The sequence below is a fragment of the Macaca nemestrina genome, chromosome 9 (assembly GCF_043159975.1).
Source record: "Macaca nemestrina isolate mMacNem1 chromosome 9, mMacNem.hap1, whole genome shotgun sequence".
Classification (NCBI taxonomy): Eukaryota; Metazoa; Chordata; class Mammalia; order Primates; family Cercopithecidae; genus Macaca; species Macaca nemestrina.
In genome coordinates, this window is record NC_092133.1 from 33749690 (window position 1) to 33759705 (window position 10016).

The 10016-nt window shown below is 46.3% G+C and overlaps 1 non-coding gene across 1 annotated transcript; it reads right to left on the reverse strand.

Annotated features, from left to right (window-relative positions):
- Positions 1–9660: 9660 nt before the first annotated feature.
- Positions 9661–9766, reverse strand: LOC112426059 (small nucleolar RNA U13). Its single transcript, XR_003017324.1, has one exon. It is a non-coding gene; the product is annotated as a small nucleolar RNA U13 (small nucleolar RNA).
- Between the last annotated feature and the right edge of the window lie 250 nt (positions 9767–10016).

The following is a 10016-nucleotide window of genomic DNA, read 5'->3' on the forward strand; positions in this document are numbered from 1 at the left end:
TTTTAGAAGAGACAAGGTTTCTCCATGTTGCCCAGGCTGTTCTCAAACTCCTGAGCTCAAGCATGAGCCACCATGCCCTGCCTGGCCAAGTATTTTAAACAATGAAAAGAATTTTGGGCTGGGTGCAGTGGTTCATGCCTGTAATCCCAGCACTTTGGGAGGCCAAGGCGGGTGGATCCCTTGAGCTCAGGAGTTGGAGTCCAGCCTGGGCAACATGGCAAAACCTCGTCTCTACTAAAACTCCAAAAATTAGCTGGGTGTGGTGGTGGATGTCATCCCAACAACTTGGGAGGGTGAGGCATGAGAATCTCTTTACCTGGGAGGTGGATGTTGCAGTGAACCGAGATCACACCATTGCACTCCAGCCTGGGCTATAGAGCAAGACTCTGTCTCAAAGAAAAAGAGAGAATTTTGAAACTGTGACACAGGTACCCTCCCCAATGTCTTTCCTAGTTGTCCTGGGTCTCATGTAGTCATGTGGCACCCAGAAGGACTATGAAGGGCAGGGCCTGAGTCCTAAATTTATATACCAGGTATAGAGCTCCAGACAGAAGACAGAGCATGAAGATGATACCTGGAGGATCAAAGCCCTCCTAGAATAGGTAGGAGGCAAAGCTGGGGCAGGGAAAAGGGACCATAATTGAGTTTGACTCTGCCTTGCAGCTGGTGGTCTAGGCACTGGGAACATGACCCCAGGCCCGCCTTTGTAATCACTGCACAGGTGGTTCTTGCCTGCTGCACAGACAAAATCAACTTATTGAGACCACCCCATTGCAGTAGAGAAAAAGTTTAACTGATGCAAGCCTGGCCCATTTGACTGGAGTTATCCGTCAAATCAGTCTCCCTGAAGGTTTGGAGGTTAGGGGATTTTATGGACACTTTGGTGGGCAGGGGGCTAGGGAATGGGTGCTGATGATTGGCTGGAGATGCACTCACAGGTGTGTGGAGAATTGTCCTGTTGCTCTGAGTCTGCTTCTGGGTGGGGCCACAGGATCAGCTGAGTCATGAGTCATGAGTCTGAGTGGGGTCAGTCTGAAAGATATCTAAAGAAAATCAACCTTACGTTCTACAATAGTGATGTTTTCTATAGGAGCAATTGGGGAAGTTCCAAATCTTGTACCTTCTGGCCACGTGACTCCTGAGCAGTAAGGGATTATTGAAATTACACCTACAAACCTGGGAAACAATGTGAGACCCTGGTGATATGGTTTGGATATGTGTCCCCACCAAATCTCAGTTTGAAATGTAATCCACAATTTTGGAGGCAGGGCCTGGTGGGAGATGTTTGGGTTAGGGAGGCAGATCCCTCATGCCTTGCTGGAGTCCTTATGATAATGAGTGAGTTATCATGTGATCTGGTTGTTTAAAAGTATACGGCACCTCCCTCCCCACTCTCTCTTGCTCCTGCTTTCATCATTATGTGAAATCCCTGAAGCCTCCTCAGAAGCTGAGTAGAGGCCAGTACCATGCTTCCTGTACAGCCTGCAGAACCATAAGCCAGTTAACCTCTTTTCTTTATAAATTACCTAGTCTTTGGTTTTTCTTTTTTTTTTTTTGAGACAGAGTCTCGGTCTGTCGTCCAGGCTGGAGTGCAGTGGCCGGATCTCAGCTCACTGCAAGCTCCGCCTCCCGGGTTCACGCCATTCTCCTGCCTCAGCCTCCCGAGTAGCTGGGACTACAGGCGCCCGCCGCCTCGCCTGGCTAGTTTTTTGTATTTTTTAGTAGAGACGGGGTTTCACTGGGTTAGCCAGGATGGTCTCGATCTCCTGACCTCGTGATCCGCCGGTCTCGGCCTCCCAAAGTGCTGGGATTACAGGCTTGAGCCACCGCGCCCGGCCTGGTTTTTCTTTATAGCAATACAAGAGCAGACTAACACACTTGGCTCTACAAAAATAAATAAATAAATAAATAAATAAATAAATAAATAAATAAATAAATAAATTAGTAGGGCATGGTGGTATGCACTTATAGTCCCAACTACTTGGGAGGCTAAGGTGGGAGGATCAGTTAAGCCCAAGTGTTCAAGATTAAAGTGAGCTATGATTGCACCACCACACTCCAGCCTGAGCATCAGAGCAAGACTCTGTCTCTAAAGCAAAACAAAACAAAAGAAACTATGCCTATGTCTTAGCAGAATTCAAGCCCCTCCCATGATACTAGTCTTGTGCCCTTTCATTAGTTTTAAAAAGGTAGGTTTCAGTCTCTGAGCAAGGAGTGGGTAAGTTTTAGGGAGGGACTATTACCATCCTTTCTTTAAAGTGTAAACTAAATTCCCACCAAAGTTAGTTTGGCCTATGCCCAGAAATAACCAAGGACAGCTTGGAGGACAGAAGGAAGATAGAGTCAACTATGCCAGATTTATCTTACTGTCATGTTTTTTGTTGTTGTTGTTTTGTTTTGTTTTGTTTTTTGAGATGGAGTCTCGCTCAGTCACCCAGGCTAGAGTGCAGTGGCATGATTTTGGCCCACTGCAACCTCTGCTTCCTGGGCTCAAGCAATTCCCCTACCTCAGCCTCTTGAATAGGTGGGACCACAGGCATGTGCCACCATATCTGGCTAATTTTTGTATTTTCATTAGAGACTAGGTTTCACCATGTTGGCCAGGCTGGTCTCAAGCTCCTGGCCTCAAGTGATCCACTCGCCATGGCCTCCCAGAGTGTTGGGATTACAGGTATGAGCCACCACTCCTGGTCTCTTACTGTCATATTTTGCAAAGGCAGTTTCACCGTGACCACTCATCCAGACCCCAGAATCCAGAGGCTCAAAACCAAAATAATAAGCTCACAGTTAAATCAAACAAGTATCAAAAATATTAAGAAGCAGCATTAGTATGACTTTAAAACATGTAGCAGAGAGAGCTTACATCTGTCTGACCAGTACATCCAGGCAAAAATATCGTGATTTACTTTCCAACCTGACTCTGGCATAACATTACAAGACAAAGAAGGTCAAAATATTTTACCCTAAAATACATTTCTGTCTGACCAGTAAATCCAGGCAAAAATATCCTAAAGAGATGAACTAAATCTGAATAGGAAACATTTGTCATCTGTTGCCTCTAAGGGTAGTCACTATAAGACTTCAAAAGGGCCGGGCGCGGTGGCTCAAGCCTGTAATCCCAGCACTTTGGGAGGCCGAGACGGGCGGATCATGAGGTCAGGAGATCGAGACCATCCTGGCTGACACGGTGAAACCCCGTCTCTACTAAAAAATACAAAAAACTAGCCGGGCGAGGTGGCGGGCGCCTGTAGTCCCAGATACTCGGGAGGCTGAGGCAGGAGAATGGCGTGAACCCGGGATGTGGAGCTTGCAGTGAGCCGAGATCTGGCCACTGCACTCCAGCCTGGGTGGCAGAGCGAGACTCCGTCTCAAAAAAAAAAAAAAAAAAAAAGACTTCAAAAGAACTTTGGTCTCCACAATCTTTATCTTAACCTGAACATTCCCTCTCTATCAATCCCAGGTCTTTAGACAAACTCAACCAATTGTCAACCAGAAAATGTTTAAATTCACCTATAGCCTGGCAGCCCCACCCTGGTTTGAGTTGTTCCACCTTTCTGGACCAAGCCAGTGTATTTCTTAAATGTATTTGATTGATGTCTCATGCCTCTCTAAAATGTATAATACCAAGCTGTGCCCGACCACCCTGGGCAAATGTTCTCAGGACCTCCTCCTGGCTAAACTCCACTCTTAAGCCTGGAACCTCTGCCCTAAGTGAAAACAACTGACCCTATTTTTCCACCCAAATGATTGCCTTTTTGGCCCACCCTACCGCCTATCCTGTGTCCATAAAAACCAGACCAGTTGGCAGAAAAAAGAAAGAGCATCATGAACAGCCAATGAAAGTGGTCCGGAACGCAAGCTGCTAAGCCTCAGGATACAAGCAGTTGAGCAGCAAACAGAGAAGCAAGCAGCTGAGCATTGGAGACTACAAATAGATGTAGCTAACTTCAGATGGTGCGGCTCCAGGGAAAGATCACCTTCTTCCTGCACCATCCCCTTTCCAGCTCCCCATGCCGCTGAGAGCCACTCTTCAAACAGTTCATGTGATCTGATTCTTCCTGGACACTGAAAAAGAACTTGGGTGTCAAAAAGGCAGCTGCAGGAGCCTGTCACCCTGACCCTTCACTGAGCTGTTAACACTTAGCCATCCAAGGACTGCAGGCTAAGTGAAACGAACCACTCCAATTCCTGCCCCACCCACGAAAAGGGTGAGGGTCAAGGGAAGTATCCTATCTCAGGCCTGATAGTAACTAAGCCAAAGGATGAGCAGATTAAATTCTTCTTGTTCTTTTCCTTCTTTCTTCTTTCTTCTTCCCTCTTTGATCTTTCTTCTTTCTTCTTCTCAGAATCTTGCTCTGTTGCTTGGCTGGACTGCAGTGATAAGATCATGGCTCACTGCAGTCTTGACCTCCTGGGCTCAAGCAATCCTCCCACCTCAGCCTCTGAGTAGCTGGGACTGCAGGCACACATTACCATGCCTGGCTAAGTTTTAAATTTTTTGTAGAGACAATGTCTCACTTTGTTGCCCAGGCTGGTCTTAAACTCCTGGGCTCAAGCGATCCTCCTGTGTTGACCTCCCAAAGTGCTGGAATTACAAAGATTTAACTCTTCTTATCGATTAGCCACATAAGCCTTTTATTTACTCTTTATAAACAGTCTTTTTTTCCCCCTTTGTTTTATTATTTACTTTTTTTTTTTTTTGAGACAGAGTCTTGCTTAGTCACCCAGGCTGAAGTGTAGTGGTGCCATCTCAGCTCACTGCAACCTCTGCTTCCATGTTCAAGCGATTCTTGTGCCACGGTCTGTAGTCCCAGCCTCTCAAGTAGCTGGGACTACAGACCGTGTGCCACTACGCCCAGCTGATTTTTGTATTTTTAGTAGAGACGGGGTTTCACCATGTTGGCCAGGCTGGTCTTCAACTTCTGACCTCAAGTGATCTGCCCACCTTAGTCTCCCAAAGTGCTGGGATTACAGGCGTGAGCCACCACGCCCAACCAATTATTTACTTTTAAACTATTTTGTTTATTGGCATTTTTACAACATATAAATATGTTTTAAATTTTTAATTAATTTATTTATTTTTATTTTTTTGAGATGAAGTCTCACTCTGTCACCCAGGCTGGAGTGCCATGGCATGATCTCGGCTCACTGCAACCACCGCCTCCTGGCCTCAAGCAATTCTCCTGCCTCAGCCTCCCAAGTAGCTGGACTTACAGGTATCTGCCACCATGCCTGACTAATTTTTGTGGTTTTTAGTAGAGAGAGGGTTTTGCCATGTTGACCAGGCTGGTCTTGAACTCCTGACCTCAGGTGATCCACCGACCTCAGCCTCCCCAAAGTGCTGGGATTATAGGCGTGAGCCACCACGCCCAACCAGATATTTTTTAAAAAGCAATTAAAATATCGGCTGGGTGTGGTGGCTCATGCCTGTAATCCCAGCACTTTGGGAGGCCAAGGTGGGTGGATCACGAGGTCAGGAGATCAAGATCATCCTGGCTAACATGGTGAAACCCTGACTTTACTAAAAATACAAAAAAATTAGCCGGGCGTGGTGGTGGGTGCCTGTAGTCCCAGCTACTTGAGAGGCTGAGGCAGGAGAATGGCATGACCCTGGGAGGTGGAGCTTGCAGTGAGCCGAGATCACACCACTGCACTCTAGCCTGGGTGACAAAGCAAGACTGTCTCAAAAAAAAAAAAAAAGCAATTAAAATATCGAAATCTTTTCAGAAGTTTCTGTACATCAATACTTATCTCTGGATGAAACTAATTCTGGGGCCCTCATTTTTTTAAACTATTTTTTTTGAGACAGGGCCTTCTTCTGTCACCCAGGCTGAAGTGCAGTGGTGTGACCACAGCTCACAGCAGCCTCAATCTCCTAGGCTCAAGAGATCCTCCCACCTCAGGCTCCTGAGTAGCTCTGACTACAGGTATGTGCATCACACCCCGCTAATTGTTTTGTATTTTTTGTAGAGACAAGATCTCACTATATTGCCCAGGCTGGTCTCAAAGTCCTAGGCTCAAGCAATCCTCCTGCCTCAGTCTCCCAAAGTGCTGGGATTACAGGCGAGAGCCACCATGCCCAGCCTGGGGCCCTCATTTTTAAATGCACTTTTTAAAGTGCAGTATTCATTTGAAATGTTGTAATTTTGTATTACTTTTAGCAAGATCTTGCCATTTCTGTGTTTGCTGCTAACCTCCGCCTCCTGGGTTCAAGCGATTCTCCTGCCTCAGCCTCCCGAGTAGCTGGGATTTTAGGTGCCTGCTACTACACCCAGGTAATTTTTTGCATTTTTAGGAGAGACAGGGTTTCACCATGTTGGCCAGGCTGGTCTCCAACTTCTGACCTTGTGATTTGTCTGTCTCGGTCTCCCAAAGTGCTGGGATTACAAGCATGAGCCACCATGCCGGGCCCAAGGGCCTAATATTTATGCATGTATAGGTAAGCATAGCTGGAAGGTGGGGTACTATGTTCTTCAGTAGTAAAGGACCACATTATTATTATTATTATTATTATTATTATTATTATTATTATTTGAGATGGAATTTCACTCTTGTCGCCTAGGCTGGAGTGCAATGGCAACGATCTTGGCTCACCACAGCCTCCGCCTTCCAGGTTCAAGTGATCTCTTGCCTCAGCCTCCTGAGTAGCTGGGATTACAGTCATGCGGCAACACGCCCAGCTAATTTTGTATTTTTAGTACAGATGGGGTTTCTCCATGTTGGTCAGGCCGGTCTTGAACTCCCGACCTCAGGTGATCTGCCTTCCTTGGCCTCCCAAAGTGCTGGGATTACAGGCGTGAGCCACCGCGCCTGGCCAAGGACCACCATTTTTACTTTGGATCTTGTCTTTAACTCTCAGATCCCTTTGATTAACTTAGCTAATGCTTTTCTTTCTACCTAAGTGTACAGGAAAAGGAAACAAAAGGAATACTACAACACAAAAAATCTCTGTGAATTTCTAAAAGCTGAAGTTCACAGCCTCCGTACTATTACCATGTACTGCCAGTTTCTCTCTGACCCAGTCAGACATCTGAGGCCTCTAATTGGATCAAAGCCAGTTAACTGTTGCGTGCAATCTGATCCTAGACCTAGTTCAGTTTATATCACAACTTCCAAGCCCAATTCATATCAAAAATTCACTCAAACAGATAGCTCAGAACACAAACTCATAGAGCTTCAGAATCGGAGAGAGAAGACACCCATGATCCCCAGTTATGAGAGACAGCGATGGACAAAAAGAATCTGGTGGGTACCTCGTTTGGTCACTCAGTGCCCCTGGTGGGGGCTAGAAGCTCTACTTCAGATCCCATTTCTGACACCATCTGTTAAAAAGAAAACCTTAGGGCCGGGTGCGGTGGCTCACGCCTGTAATCCCAGCACTTTGGGAGGCCGAGGCAGGCGGATCACTTGAGGTCAGGAGTTTGAGACCAGCCTGCCCAACATGGCGAAACCTTGTCTCTACTAAAAAAATCACACACACAAAAAGTAGCCGGGTGTGGCAGCAAGCGCCTGTAATCCCAGCTACTCAGGAGGCTGAGGCAGGAGAATCGCTTGAATTCGGGAGGCGGAAGTTGCAGTGAGCTGAGATTGCGCCACTGCACTCCAGCTTGGGTGACAAGAGCGAAACTCCATCTCAAAAAAAAAAAAAAAAAAAGAAAGAAAACCTTAGGCAAATTAAATTTAACAGAGAGTTTATTGAGCAAAGAATGATTTGCAAATCGGGCAGCCCTCAAAGCAAAATAGTTTCAGAGAGACTCCTGCACAGCTGCGCAGTCAAAAAAGACTTACAGGCAGAAAAAGGAAAGTGAGGGACAGAAACAGTTGGATTGGTTACAGCTTTGCATTTGCCTTATTTGGACACGTTTTGAATAGTTGGCCACCTTTGATTGGCTTAAATTCAGTGATTGGCACAAGAATAGGTTACAGTCTGCTTATGTGTCCAATAAGGTTATAGTTCACTATGTATGGCAAAATCTTTACACTGAATTTAAGCTATGTAAGGAGGCAGCTTTATGATAAACCTAACTTAGCAGACCTATTAAGAAATACATATTTTGTCTTTGTCCCCTGGCATACAACTTCTAAAACCCTTGTAACTTCCTGAATGACAGAGGTGATAGGAGCTCTTTTGTCACCCATAACAAGGCCCTGAATTTCAATTACACCTGAGTTTATGTTAATAAGACGACTGGTAGCTGAAAGCCCCTAGATAGCTTCAGGATGGGTCTGGTTGCCAGAGAAACCCACCATGTGCTTATGATGGCATCGGCGGGCCATCTGGAGTGGCTGCTGCCATCACACCGGCTGCAGCAGGGAGGTGCAGCTGGGGCTGCAAGCTCCATAGAGCCAGCGGGAGCCAGGGACAAGTGGGAGTCCCATCCTTTCCGAGTTGGGGCAGGAGCTCCCCAGGTGCTGCTGCAACTGCCCAAGCCATGGCTATAGACCTGGGCATCCTCGTCCTCTTGGGGCCCGGGATGAGGCAGGAGCACCAGCCTCCCAGACACAGCTGCAGCCACTCAAATAGCAAACCCAGGAGCTCTGTGGCAGGGAAGAGCCCACCTGGTTCTAGCAACTGCATCTCTTGAAAGTAAGGGGGTGTGTGTGCATGCTCAGTTTCCTGATTTATGATCTCGATGTGCTAGAAGTCTAACTCAGCACAGGTCCAAGACAGTGTAGCATCCAGACCACATTGAGTCTATTAATAAGTGAGCCAGTAAGATTCACTTTTTCCATGGCCACAGAAAACACCCCTAAACCCAACCAGCCGTCTCAAAAGCAAGGATGTAGAAAGTAGGACAGCATGACTTGGTACAAATCTGCCATCCGAACTGGAGAAGTTAGACTTCCTGTGTCTAGAGCATCATCTTTACACATGTGGTACCACAATTTGTCTCATACACACACTCAACACACACCCTGTATTCCATCATGCCCACCTCCTGCCTGGAATGCAGCTTCATTTCTACTTTAACACTAACTGCATTCTGGGTTTAACCATGAGTAAACATTCCCCCTGAGCAAACGCCTAAGCAAACATCACTTCTCTCCCTGCTCCCAGAAGTTAAATCTCACTACTTATAAAGGCTTCCCCTACCCCCACTGTCTCTTATGCTTTCCCTCACCACGCTGCTACTCGTGAATCCTTTCTCCCACCTTCATTCTGTTCACATACTTCCTGCACCCCTTCACCCCCACCCCACCAGGCCCTGCTGCAGGTGGGGTGTAGCATCACCTAAGAAGCAGGGCCTGGAGCCATTAAGGGATAGGTGGCCAGCAACCCAGGAAGAGCAAAACAGAAAAGGCATTGCTTGTTTCTGCTGTTACGCTGCCTGCCTCCCCTTGCAGAGTTTCAGGGAGGAGGCAAAGAAAGTCACCCCTTGGATCCATGCTCATCCCGCAGGAGGAGGGAGAAAAGGCATCTCTGACTTCCTTTTAGATTGTCCCATGTGAGCTCTTTGGGGTGAAGTCCATCCTGGGCACTAGATCAAAGGAATTGAGTGAGTTTCCTTAAATCCTTTCTGGAATCAGATGAAGAATAAATAAACAAAGAAATAAAGTGACCACAATTTTGTTCTTTTTAAAAATATCCAAATATAGTATTTTAAACACACTGTAGTTTATAGAAGGCTTTTATTTTACAAGCCAATAATTTTTTTTTAGTGTCAAACATTGGTACATGACCAATGTTGTAGCAAGATTTGAGGGAGGTACATCTCACACATGAGCATGAAAAACCAATCATCATGCTTATGACCTACAAAATGACCTAATTTTTTTTAATGGAGGGATAGATAAAGGGCCCACCAACTTTCCTTTTTTTTTTTTTTTTCGATAAGGTCTTGTTCTGCTGCCCAGGTTGGAGTGCAGTGGCACAATCACAGCTGACTGCAGCCTTGACCTCCTGGGCTCAAGTGATCCTCCTTTCTCAGTCTCCTGAGTAACTGAGACTACCGACATGTACCACTATGCCTGACTAATTTTTAAATTTTTTATAGAGATGGGGTTTCACCATCTTG